General features: G+C 46.3%; 1 long non-coding RNA gene across 1 annotated transcript in view; it reads left to right on the top strand.

Annotated features, from left to right (window-relative positions):
• Nucleotides 1-1,053: 1,053 nt before the first annotated feature.
• LOC149339464 (uncharacterized) overlaps nucleotides 1,054-13,766 on the top strand; it is a 204,510-nt gene continuing 191,797 nt past the window's right edge. The window contains exon 1 of the long non-coding RNA XR_016283526.1: nucleotides 1,054-1,570. This is a non-coding gene — a long non-coding RNA (uncharacterized LOC149339464). The remainder of the gene's footprint in view (nucleotides 1,571-13,766) is intronic.

The following is a 13,766-nucleotide window of genomic DNA, read 5'->3' as shown; positions in this document are numbered from 1 at the left end:
CTATAAACAGGTAGTTTTATGTAGAGACAATAAAAACCCTTTCTTTAATTTTGTTGACGGCCATGCACATAGTCCAAAAGTCACCTCTTAGGTACATCATTGTAAAAATTTCCCATGGGCATTCCGCAGCACTGATGCTGCGACAAACGGTGAAGTGTCTGCATGGCGATATTAACTTAACCTTCTTTTGACGAAATAGTAAAAAGTTCCATGCCAAGATCCGCAACAAACATAAAAAAAACAGCCGATGAGAAATTAGCGGACTAGTTGTACCACCGCTCACCACGTGAGCGCACACTCCTAGTACCAGATGCGTCTCATGATCACAAGTGACACAATTCTGATAAAGCTTACTTCCCTGATCAGATGTCTAAGTCACTTTCTGATCAGATTTCATTTTCAAGTCGAAGTTTTAGGCTCCGAAACTGTGCCGGCAGCGGATCACGAAGGATGCGACATCTGCAATTTGTATTAGTAGATTTTTTACTTTTATGCATTGCATTTTGATTTATGATTGTTTTTGTTGTTGAAATCACCATTTCACTACGTAATGACGGACTCAGGCCTTGCGGGTAAAATAAATAAAATGTGAAAGAAAATTCATCATAGTGCAGCCTCAATAGCCCTGCCACTCGTTCCCTATTATTACACTTGAGGCTAAAAAAAAAAGAAAGAAAGGCATATTTCGTAAGCAGTCATGAAGCTTGGCCGTGCCGGTGTCGAAAGCCGCCCTCCAAAATGCACTGCAACACCTATGCTTTTCCGATAACCCTAGGGCAAAACGAAAACCATGAGGCGCAAGCGGAGCATCCTAGGGAGCGCCGAGTACCTCCGTCCATGACAGCGAGCAGAACCTGCCCGCAGAGTCCAGGGAAACTTGAGCGAATAGCTGGGGAGTTTCTTCGCGCGTCGAGTCCGCATCGGCCATGGGGACTTTCTCTCCCTCGCCGCTGTTCGCCGTTCCCCCTCGGAGCCAGCTGGGGATGGACAAGTCGACACGGCCCCGAGTCGCCTCAGCCATGGCTCCCCCAGGCAGTCTCCGTCAGTCCTCGTGTCTAGCAGAGAGGTGCGGGATCGCGGTACCGGCTGACGTTGCTGGTGAACGTGTGGCGAATGGTCGGTGCTGGTGTACGAAGAACGAGCAACACCTTCAAGACTGCTGTTGTGATGCCTGTGCGAGTCCACGATAGAGAAATGTGTGTTCGAAAAATGTGCAGAAATGGCGGTCTAGAGCAGTTCTCATGGCGAACAGAGTACTGCGAGGCTGTGGTTCTGGAAGACCATCGGTGGATGCGGCGCGGGTGGTCCGTGCTTGGTGTGCGGTGCGCAGCAACCCCTTCAAGGCTACGGCGGTGATGTAAGACTACCAAAACTGTGGTGGAAGTGTGTTTGTGTGGCGGAAATGTGCGGAAATGTATTGGTGTGGTGTTCACAGGGGGTCAGTGGTCTGCGTGAGAGGCAGCCGTTGCAACGCCTGTCTAATGTTGTGCAAGGGCAACAGGCTCTCTGATGAAGTCATAATGGATGCGGTGGATATGTAACGGATACCCGAGGACAAAAGCTACGAAAGGTTTGTGGTTTCTGAAATCTGTTAAGCCGCGAAACACGGGTGATAGCCCTGCTTTGCGTACGTCGTGTTTTTTGTGTTATTGTTTGTGGGTTAATACGTACTTAACAGAGCGCAAGGATGACACGATCTAATTAGCACGCATCGCACTTGTAAATCATCAAATAGGTAGAAGAATTCCGAGTCTGGCGGTAAAATTACTCGTGATTGCAAAATTAGCAATTTGTGGACTACTCTCGCGACAGCCTTCGTTGCAGTGAGCGAGAAGTTACTTTGAAAGTTATGCGATCTATGCACAAAAGTGCATGCTCCCATCAGCAACTGACGCAGCGGTCTATATCTACTCTAATTATGACTTCTTTTTACTTATTCTTTTATATAAAGAGGTATGCAACTCTGTAAGAAAAGGCTTCGCAGGCGGGGCGGGTCGTTAGGCTTAGGAATGACGGTGCTTCGAGCGAACGGCAGCTGTGAAACCGGCAGCTGCTTCTTACTACAAGAATCTATTAAGTCACTGCAACGGTAATTTCGGCAAATTTCTAGCGAGGGTTCAGCTTTTCCTGCAAAGTGCTTGCTGTCGCATAATATTCGTATATAGAACACAATGCCTAGTAGACGGCGCATTTGAAGCTTTCACGTTTTATTTTCGGTTATTTCGTGTTCCTTAGACTATAACTCCTGCAGTTATTACGTTATCAGCCTGTTAGGTGATTAACTCAGGTTATTACGGGTTTCTTAGAAATAATCATGTATTTCAGGTGGGCGGGTGAGATTTGGAAGGCTGCGGCAATGAGGGGCTTGGTTAACTGGAGCTCCAGGGAAGCGACCACTTCCTGCAGTGGGCGTAGTTAGGATTATCATGATGATGGTGTGTTGGCAGTGAGCTAAAATAACATACTTTCAAAGTAGTTTGTGCGCTAAAGATATTCGTACCACTGTGAAACAAAAAAAAATCGCCTCCACCTCCAGCATAGATTTCTAGTGCTCTGCTGACTTCTTTATTCTGTTCATAGATAGCTTTCAGGCTTCTCGCATGTCCAAGGTGAATGAAAAGCACTCGTTCTACACGTCCTTTGCCCCCGTGAAACGTAGACTTTTGTATAATGCTACAAGATGCATAAACAGAGTAAATTTATTTTTCCTGCAATAATTCTCTGACAGGCCCTAACACTACTTTCTTCTTGAGTTGAAATGATGTTCACAAGCTATGTCACGTTCCTGCTTTTCTTTAATGCAAAATTCCTGCCGTCAGTGTCTCCTGCACTGTCTTAACTGAAGCGTATGCTACTAATTTCGACCACTTCTTAAGTTTGTAGCACATTCTACGGCAGCAGGTGCACTGCTACCATTAGAGCTTTATTTATAATATACTTTTTCCTGTTACGAACAAAACATGAACGGCACTCTGCAGTCTCGCATTCTTCACTTCCCTTCAGTTTTCAAAAGAATTATAATGCCTGACGAGGAGGCATTGAGTTTGATGTATGTGTCTTTTCAATTTGATCAGACATGGCGGACAGTTGTACGCGGTTTTACGGCAGGCTCCTTATAAAAACAGGAAAGCGAAAGACGTGAGAGTGCAGCAAAGGAACTTAGTGTACGCGACAGCTAGTATGGAAACCAGCCAATTCCAAACACAGCGTAAAGTTCCTCGGGCTTCGTCTCATTTAAAATGTGCGTCTCCGCCATTCCGAAAACTTGACTTGTGTAAATGAATTCCGTAATTAGCCGGCGTACAAGTACGGTTCAGTCCTGAAAGCCTATGAGACGACAACGCAATCTTGGGAGCCAAAGATAGAACCACCGATCGTTCGCAATCGTGACTTACATCGGCCAATTTTGCGACTCTCAGTTCTTGGTAGCAGCCCGAAAAGTCGATTCCTGTGGTTACTCGGAAAAGCTTTGAGTTCGGCGATGTAAAGCCAGGCGTCGGCTTCATGCGTTGACGCCAATGCCAAAGCGGATTCCAGGCGTGACAGAAATTCTTGTCTCTTGTCAGTGACACAACCTAAAGACTGCACCAGCCTGAGAAAGTCAGACGGTGATTCTGGGCGCCACTTATTTATTACTTGTTTTTCTCTTTGTCTATTTGTCTATTTGTTTGTTTGTTTGTTTGTTTGTTTGTTTGTTTGTTTGTTTGTTTGTTTGTTTGTTTGTTCAACAATGCTGCAGGCAGTGCCACTGCCTAGGCAGGTGAGGTGCCACCATGAGCGCATTTACTGAGTGTTCAAACAGAGACATCAGCTCACTGATGTCTATCGAAGTCCTAAGTTAGTTTCATGACCGCCAGCAGTTACTGCATTTCTAAGTAACTGAATATCCTTGTAATATTCTAGAGGGTCGTAAGGGCGCTTGTGACGAACAATATTCGAAAACTGCCACTTTCCTTCACATCTACGTGGAACATATCCGAGTTTTATCGCTTTTAAGTACAGACTAGTGCACTCTGTTATACAGTTGAAACAGGATTTTACCATATCTTTCAATAATAGTGGTTGTCTGTCGCTCTTTTTCTTACAAGTTGGTTTATCTCGAAAAGAATTACTGCCTTCGTGAGCTAGCTGCGCGTGAAAAATAGTCGTAGAGACTTGTTTTATTCTGAAGTCGTTTTACTTTCTTTCAATACTGTTCTCCTCGCTTTTGAACTTTGCCTTCATGAGGGACGATCGTTATGCTTTCTTGGGTAGTTAACTGACACTGATCCAAACAAAAAAAGCCGAAACGAAAATGGACATGGCCAAGTTTTGGTGTGCACCCGGACTTATGTTTGACCTTCTCTTGTCGAATAATAGTATTACGTACGTATGGTGAATTTTCTCTCAAAAAGGGTGCCTCCAAGAGAGATTTGCATCATCAATGCCCCCAAAAGTATTTGTCATCGCAATAGGACCTGTAATTTTAAAGGGACATTCAAGAATGCTCCATAATTTTTTTCTCACCAAAAATCGATTGCTAAGATCTGTGGGGCTATGTTGATGCTTGTTCGCTAGCAAAAGACGTAATTATTTCTTTGAAAATTGGATCTAAATATGGGACATTTTTTTTTACTCGATTCGATTCAAACTCGTGCCGTCTAGACAGGAAAGGGCTCTGTTATCAACATTTTGAAGCGTATGGCGTAGTGGCCTAGCCTTAAAGATTTCCATTGAAATGTTCAGGACACCAACACAGCTTCCATGGGAAAACGTCCTCTAGTGGCGATACGTGTATTTATTTATTTTGTTTTTCTAGTTTTTAAAAGCTCTTTTTCAACTGAAGTTGCACCTTTCTTTAAATGGGGTTTTCTGTCTCTATAAGTCCACTCGAATTTGTCTTGGATGTCAACTTAAAGCAGAAATTAACTCAGCCCTAGTTGACAAAAACTTCTGTCAATGCGGCCAGTTTTGCTAAAGCTCGAGCGTTGTGAAGCATTTCTATACGCTCTGCAAAGCTGTGCATTAATGTCTGAAAGTTTCTTGGTTTCTGTTAAGGTCGGGTTTCCGTTCTCTGCAGGCTGTGAAAACATCTTTACGCTCCGTTTATGCCCCTTAGTTTAGTACTGGTTGGATCAAAACATAAACATACTTTACAATTGAAGCTTTCATAAATGACCTGAGTATACCTGCTGAAATCAGTCTACCCCATTCTTATTCTATAGATCGTTTGCTCCTTTCGTTCGTACCCGGGGTCTCTCTCCTCTCGATAGATATAGCATTCCCTCCTCAATTACAATGTCTCGTTCAATAGATCTCATGTATAAATCAGTTGATAAGCCGCCGCGGTGACTCATGGTTACGGCGCTCGGCTGCTCGCTCGAAAGACGCGGGCTCGATTCCGGCCGCGGTGACCGAATTTTGGTTGAGGCGAAGTTCTAGATAACGGTGTTCAGTGCAATGTCGGTGCATGTTAAAGAACCCCAGGTGGTCGAAATTTCCGGAGCCCTACATTGCGGTGTCCCTCATAGCCCGAGTCACTCTGGGACGTTAAACCCCCCAAAACCAAACCAAATCAGTTGATAATATTGGTCTTCGTTCTCCATCATTACAAGGGTAAATAAGGCATATCCATGCTCTCTAGATGAATCTTTTAAGGCGAAAAGCCTTTAATGCCTCATCTTTGTCGACAGAAGTTGTCAGCAGAGGTGTCACGCTTTTCGCTTGGTCGAAATGGTTATGACGTCAGAGTGCAAGGAATCGAAGTAATGAGGACACCCACGGATACCTGAGGCGCCCTTTTGGAGCACACGACAACTAATGAAATATTTTTCGTCCGCTCCAAGACGGGGCGTAAGGCGTCCATGGGTGACCACATTACATATCTCATTACTGCGAACAGAGCCATGGACACAACCGAACTCATCGAAGCAGAGAGAGAGTCGTGCTAAAGAAGCAGTCAAAGTCGTCAGTTAAAGTGTGTGCTTGCAATGTGTAGTCAAATAAAGCGCTAATACAGCACAAACAGTCTCGCAGTATCGCCTTGCAGCGCTTTAGAGAGCCAAAGTGCCCCCTGAATTTTTTCCTTTATCTTCGAATTAACTGCTCGCCAATTTCTGCAAGATTGCTTTTTGGGAAAATATATGACCTGCGCAGTATACCTCGGCACGGTTACTGTCCCGCATTACTTTTTAGCGAATACGGTCTGAAACACTTCATGGTTGCTAGTGGACGCTTCGGCGCCATCGCTTAGTGCGTCTTACCGGGTGCGTATCCAAGGTGGGAAGGGGGCCGAGGTCTCCCCCCCCCCCCCCCCCCCCCCCCCCCCCCCCCAAAAAAAAAAAAATCAGCCTCCGCCCCCAATCTTTCTGGATGAGTATGCAGCGCGAAGTACCCATTCTTCCTCCTCGATATTAAAAATTGTCTTTGGCCCTTCCAAAAAAAAAATTTCTGACTACGTGCCTGCATCTTACAATAGGTTTTATTACCTGGGTGGGCGGCAGGTACTGTTCGTACTCTATTACGGGCCAAAGTTCCCTTTGACCTAGATTAGCGTATTATGAATCAATTGTTTCAGTTATGATATCTGCAGTATTCCGTCCTACTCTGTCAACTTACAGCGGATTTTGTTGGCATCCGCAGCACTCCATTTCTTCAGTCTTCCCGTAAAAGCACTCGCGACGAACCGATATGCATACACCGAGTTGCTCATTTTCGTTGAAGAATCCTTCACTGAAAAAATAAAAGTTGTAATTCTCTTTTACAGTCATCTTCCATGAGTGGAATTTTACATTACAGAACTCCCTTTTGTATACCATAGCGCGCCTTTAGAAACGTTACCATCGTTTTCTTTTTATTTTTCAGACTGTTCGCCATAGCCGCAGTATTCTATCACGACATACCTGTCGCATCTATCCCAACATCCTACTTCTACCTAACAGTTTTCCTTTCAAATAATCAGCATAGCACTTCTGTGTTCGGCCGACAGCGCTGTGTTGCGTTCTTTCTTCTCTTGCGTATGGGTGTGCGTGTGCGCGTGTGAGTGCGTTTGTGCGTGTGTGTGTGCGGGCGTGTGTTTGTGTTTGTGCGCGCGTGTGTGTTTTTTTTTGCGTGCGTGCGTCCGCGCGCGTGCGTGTGTCTGTGTTCACGCATAACCAACTTTACATTTTTTGTGGGCATAACAGGGGTCTTATACCCCGTATTAGACGTGTGCATCAATCTCAACGGCAAGAAAAGCATGTCCCGCGGCTATCACAGGGCCACGTGTTAACACCGGGAGCCCTTTAAAGCCATCTCTTCGGCCCCAACGACGAAAGATCTTGTCGATGTAGCTGCCCCTAGAGGACTGCCCGAGTCAGCGACGACACGATGTCGTCTTTGTTTTTTGGCGCGACGCGTGCCTTCTCAGAATTGCAAATTTTGCTTCGGTATTCGTTACTTGGAAAAACATCCACTGAAACGCGAACGACAACAATGAAAAAGAAAGCGCGAGCACGCTGGTTCGTAGTGTCGTTTGCTTGTCGTTGAAACGCTGGATACTGACAGTCTCAGTGAAAAATTAACTAAAAAGTTACCACGTCCAAGCGTGAGGTAAGACTTTCTGACGGGCAAGTTGGTACATGTCCTTTTGGAAATGCTGCGCTCTAAGTCGGCGTTCGCAGGAAAAAAAAGTCGGCGGAGACGCTCAAGACTAACGTGTGATAAGTAGGGCCCGGAAATTTAGGCATTTGCCTAAACATGCCTATAAGTGGCTAAACGGGGGATTTTTGGACTTGTCTGCCTTTTTGTCATTTTTTAGGAAATACTACCTATTTAACCGCACTTTTTGCCTATAAATGCCTAAATCCGCCACTTCGGTCCTCGGTGCCATTTTTGGTTTGGTTTGGTTTATGGGGTTTAACGTCCCAAAGCGACTGAGGCTATGAGAGACGCCGTAGTGGAGGGCTCCGGAAATTTCGACCACCTGGGGTTCTTTAACGTGCACTGACATCGCACAGTACACGGGCCTCTAGAATTTCTCCTCCAAAGAAATTCCAGCCGCCGCGGCCGGGATCGAACCCGCGTCTTTCGGGTCAGCAGCCGAGCACCATAACCGCTGAGCCACCGCGGCGGCGGTGCCATTTTTCAATTTTGAGACATCTGTCTATGTATGGTGAAAGGCTCGCGCCGCAGCACGCGGAAAAGGCGCGGGTCTCGCCGAACGTTTTTCTCGAAGTGTAACTTGGACGCAGTGTAACGAACTGTTTATCTCGAAGTGTAGCAAGAGACGAGTTTGGAAAGAGACCTGACATACATTAGTGCAAACTTCTCAAAACTGACGGAAAGGATGACAAAGTTGGAAAAGGCTGGACTCTGAATAGGTGAATCATTGAAGGCAGTGGCAAAAGTATCAGCAGCACTTCGGGGACTAGAAGGAAAGGGATCTACTGCTTCTACGAAGATGCAACAATTGGTAGAAAAAAATAGATACCTAGAAACAATTTCCCAAATAAGAGACTTTCTACGCGGAGACGATACGGCCACATCACCTGAAGGCCTAAGCCTTTGTTCCCCTCCCCAAGTGTAGGGTAGCCAACTGGGCATCGCCTGGTTAACCTCCCTGACTTTCCGTCCTTTTCTCTCTCTCTCTCTCTCTCTCACGTTCTAGGTTCGCGCCACTAACTTCATGTGATGTCAAAAGAAGCCTTTTAAAGTACAAAGCTATGCTTAGCGAAAACCGAAGGAGTTTCAAGTTCGAAAACCAGAGAATGCGCTTTATTGCTGCAGTTGAGGACTGCGTACGCTTCGTGCTTGACTTACAAATCTTGTACATATGAATAAAGATTATTATTCAAAGCGCCTATTTTTGTTTTATAGCGCCTATTTCAATATTTTTTATAGCCTAGATGCCTGCCTATTTCGGGCTTTTTAGTGCCTAAATTTCCGGGCCCTAGCGCGTAAGCCCGGCCGCTCACTCCGTGAACGCAGACTCCGCGCTCTGCGGCGTGATCGCAAGAAGCACAGGCAATCGGCCAAATATTGGAAATGAATGGTGTCACTCTGATCCTTTGTATAGCACCGACCTTTGCCAACACATTTCGAATACTGGACCGACTAGCCCTATTAACTAGGCTGCTGGGGCTGCATTCGGTTGCGCCGACCGTCTGCATGACGTCATTCTCAACTTCACATGAGTAGACCCCTGGGAGTCCTCGCACCACACCTGGCACAGTGGTGCAGCGGTTAAGCGGCGTGCCACTGCCCTTGGATGGCAGGTGCTGCCACCGGTGGGGTTTCTGCGATGCAGATTCCTCATTCCGGATAGGAACTTTGTTTCCTCTATTTTACAAGTTATTACGGTCGACAGAGGTCGGCGCCCTTATTCCAGGGCACCGCTTAGCTTGGCTGCTCGCTGGGCATGGAGGCCCAATTCTCTCTGGAGAACCGGGTTGCCGCTGGAGAGCAAACTCTCCCACTGTTCCGCACTCGGATTTTGTATTCTATGGAAAGCCTCGTTTCTTTTGCATTCCCACGTGATATGATATAAGTGGGTTTGGCCCCACACCATTGGCATATGTCCCTGTATTGATCCGGGTACATTTTGCTTAGAATATGTAAGTTCGCAAAGAATCCCGTTTGCAGTTCCCGCCAGTATACTGCTTCTCGGACAACCTCGGGCCCGGACCAATCATTAACTTAACCGTTACCTGCTTAGTTTCACGAGGACGCCACCTTTCAAGGGTACCATCGAGTGTCAAAACGCACACGCACACACAAGCACGCACGCACGCACACGCACACACACGCACGCACGCACACGCACACACACACACACACGGGTTTTGGTTGAATGGGCAAGAAAGGCTTCCGCCTTTAAAGTGACAACAGAAACACTTGCTACTTTTGTATTTCGTAATTGAGTCCCGGACTTATGACATGCGTACTAATGAGAGGCCAGAGCTTTGGATGTAATGATACAGTAATAAATATCTTAGGCACCCTAGTACCCAAAAAATGGTACTGCGTCACTGCCGGAAAACCTGGAGGAAATGATGGCGGCTTGCTTTCTTCAGTCGCCCGGCAAGCCATCTACTGCATACGGAAGTTGGCTCCTCGCTTTCGCTCCATCTCTCCTACTCCAGTTTCCGAGCACCCCTCAGCGTCTCTTTAGCATGAGCAGGTATTGCGTACAAGACGTTAGTTCAGGCCAGATTCCACAGGTGTCGGCCACAAATAGTAGGGCACTATCTCCTGAACGAATAATGCTAGATGTTATTAGTAACTTCGTTTGTTCGCACAAAACTGCCGCCTTCATTGAACACACGCAGACATCATTTTTTCTCAAAAACATGCTCCAAACCAAGGTCCTCTACTCGCAAAAATAACGTAACATGGTGGACCAGTGAGTGTGACAAGGAAGCACCTGCCCGTCATGGCGACAGAATTCGACCAAGCAGACCAGTTTCTTTCACGATATCAAAACGCAACAGCAATCACTGAAGTTTTACCAGCTCCTTCACCACTTCTCCCTTGCTTCAGTGAGGGTTAGAGGCGATGCACTCTGAACACGAGTGCGCCTACATGGGTGTAAAAGGCGAGTAAGCAGTCCTATAGCGCACCCTGCGCTACTTACTTTTTACTTTTTTCTCTTTAGAGTGTAGGCACCTAGTTATATCACCAAAATGAGGGGCCCCATTGCAGTTATTAGCGCTCGCTCAGGTGATCCTATGAGGACAGACGGAGACGTCTGCGAGGACAATATAATTTGTGATGTTCATACGAAAGTCCCTCTTGCGCTTTTTAAATCGAATACTACAAAACTAAACGTTTACGGTTCATAAAGCTTTGTCTTAAGAGCCCACCTTTCCTCGCAAATTCTTTTACTGCGAAGTAAATTTCCTATTTCCACGACAAAATTAAGCTCTGTTAGCTCTACACCTAGCTAAAAAGTACGGAAATCTCAGCAGTCCCACATCGGCAAGTTTAGATATTGTGCGATATTTATTGCTTTCGCTTCAACGTTATTCGGCAGAGCGAAAAGTTTGGAAGTCTATCTTTCTGTCACCGTTTCGCCTCTGCCTTCTTCAGGTGGGCCGCGGACTAACGACCTTAGTAATACACTTGGGAAACTAATTTCCGAGATAACTAATGCACCTTGCTAGGATGTGAGGACAAAAATATCTGCGTGACAACTTCCTGGGCATCTCTGCTAGCGCATTCCGCTCGCAACTGGCAATCTGGTTGACAAATGACCGCTTTTACAGACGTATTCCCATTTTTGTTTGTTTTTCTAAACAGAAAGCGCTTGTCACAATAAGTAAGCATTACCTAAGCAAAAAAGAACGCAATTCACGTCTGTCGCCGTGCACTCCAAATGCCGATAAAAACTTTTGGGCGTAAAAGAGATGGCGGGCAAGGGCTAAGTGTCTAAACCACTTCCTACTCGGTATCTCCGCAGATGACTTCCGCGCGGTATGTGACAAATTGCGCGAATACTTAAAACTCGAGTTTGGAAGGATCTCTCTCTCACTAGCGAGGCGCATTCTGACTTCCAAATGCTGGCGTGATCAATCAAGCGTGTTTCCATGCGCAACCCGCTCGGTGATCACTATACTAAACCTCCTTCCCATCGTCCCCTCTGGCGGAGCGCCTCCGAAGAACCTTTGCTTAATGCTCAAATTACCTGGCAATATTCGAGGATTGCTTACCTCGCCCCGCCTGTTGCTGCCTTTTCTGGTGGTCTCGTTTCCTCAGCAGCGAACGTTTTTTTTCTTTTTCCCGTTTTATTTATCCGAGAATTTATCTGCTTTTTTCGTCCTCGGTGCCTAGCGTGCTTCCCTGGAGACATTGTCTAGACGTCCTCATCTGCATGCATTGGCACAGGCGCTAGGCCTGGGCCCGTCCCGCCTTCGAAGAGTTTCTCGGGCGTCTTCGGGAGGCGATCGTTTATCTATCGGGCGAAGCCCGGGCTGCAGCTCATCTATCATCCGACACTTTAGTAAACTTTTCGCGCTGCCGAACGGGGAGACTAGACGCGTCACTCGCGAAGAGCCCTTTTAACTCCGGTGGGGCGGGATAGAGAAGAAAGAGAAAAAGACGCGGAATAAGAAAAGATGGTTAAAAAGAGAATTCCGGAGAGAAGTGCGCTTGGCCAGGAAACCTTAGCCAGGTCGTTTGGTACGGTAACGGGGCGGCGAAAGTGTGAAACGAGCGGATTCTGATTTGCCGGACGACGGTGCGTGGCTTAGGACCGTTAATTCTCAGCACCGTGGCCCCTGCTGCCGGGAAAGTTCTGTTCATATTGGCGCACGAAGACGAATAGCAGCCATTCTTAGTGGCTGCAATGGTGCAAAACTCTTTTTTAAAAGTTGCAGTGCGTCTACCAGTCCTTGATCCTAGGATTGAAACAGACGACTTTTACTCCCTAACAGTTCAAAGCAGGAGCTACTACACACTTTTGTTGCATGTGTACAGTCTTTGTCAAAAGTATACAGCCCAAGGGGCCTCCTTCTGAGCCCTGCAGCGCGGCTCCTCTTGCATATTCAGGGACCCTAATCTCACGAAGGTGGGGGGAACTTCCTCAACCATTGACACATTTGACAGTCCTAAGCTTGGGAGGGTTGAGGATGTCCCCAACCCTCCCAAGCTTAGGATTGTCGAATGCGCTAAAGAGGCCCGCTACACGGCTTGGAAGGAAACCGTTTGTGCTGTATATTTTTGACAAATACTGTATATACGTGTGCATATGTGCGTATGCATCACATGTGTATGTTCGCATGTATGCTTACAAGCCGTGCACGATGTGTGTGGGATGTAAATAGTTGTAGCAAGACGCCAACAAATATGAATTACTAACTATGGAACTACTGCAGCTGAAACAACTGCTCAAAATGAGCGTGGTACTTATTAGCAGTTTTCGCGCGTGTATCGCTTATAAACGGCCCCGCACTGCTCTTAACGCGGTGGCGTGAGTGTTGTCATGCATTATAAAATTACAGGAAGCACAAGCCCTGGCATGGCATAGACTTCGAGGACTGTCATGCTGCCGGCAAAAAAAAAAAAAAAAGGAAGACTGTGCTTTGGACACTGCTTCGGGGCAAAAAGCTCGTTTGACAGAATTCGTATTAAAAGGTTGACGATATACGTTAAACGACCGACTGAGCTCAGAATTTCCCGGCGAACTCTACTACAACTCTCCAGAAAGATGAAAAACTTCGCTACCCAAAGTGCTCTCAATTTTCGCTTTTCGGTTTGCTTGAACGTTCTATCACGACGGAAAAAATTTACGGCACTTCTCGAGGCTTTAATAACGCCATGAGCCCGCCTAATAAACTTCGCTGATCAAGCGTGTCGTGCGGTGACAGGACCGGCTGCACCTAATGAAAAATTGGTGTTTATAAAGCCAGCGCAGTCTCGCGGAGTTTAGGCGCTTGATCTCGCCTCGAACGCCATAAATGTCAAAGGAAATAACCTAGAGAACACGATCATACAATTAATTACACAAGAGTCCGTGAGAACCTACTCTACATGTGATCAATTTCATTTATAGACACGCGCTCTTGTTAGCGAGTCGTTGGTAAGCGGTAACAAGTGGTAATAAAGAAACATGGGGTGGGGAAACATAAAAGGCACAATTTGTACTTGATGTGTAAGTCTTCCATGCTATTAACCATCACTTCATTGCCGCTTTTTGGATCAAACGAGCGGCGTTGCTCAAAAAGACGAGTGTCCCGTTTCATTAATATATGGCAGCGTTTTATAGTAGGGCTGTGCGGATGTTATAATTTTCGAAAACATATACTTGGCGT

Source organism: Amblyomma mixtum, chromosome 6, assembly GCF_055824585.1.
Source record: "Amblyomma mixtum isolate Tamu chromosome 6, ASM5582458v1, whole genome shotgun sequence".
In the NCBI taxonomy this organism is placed as follows: Eukaryota; Metazoa; Arthropoda; class Arachnida; order Ixodida; family Ixodidae; genus Amblyomma; species Amblyomma mixtum.
This window is presented reverse-complemented; position numbering and strand designations above follow the sequence as displayed.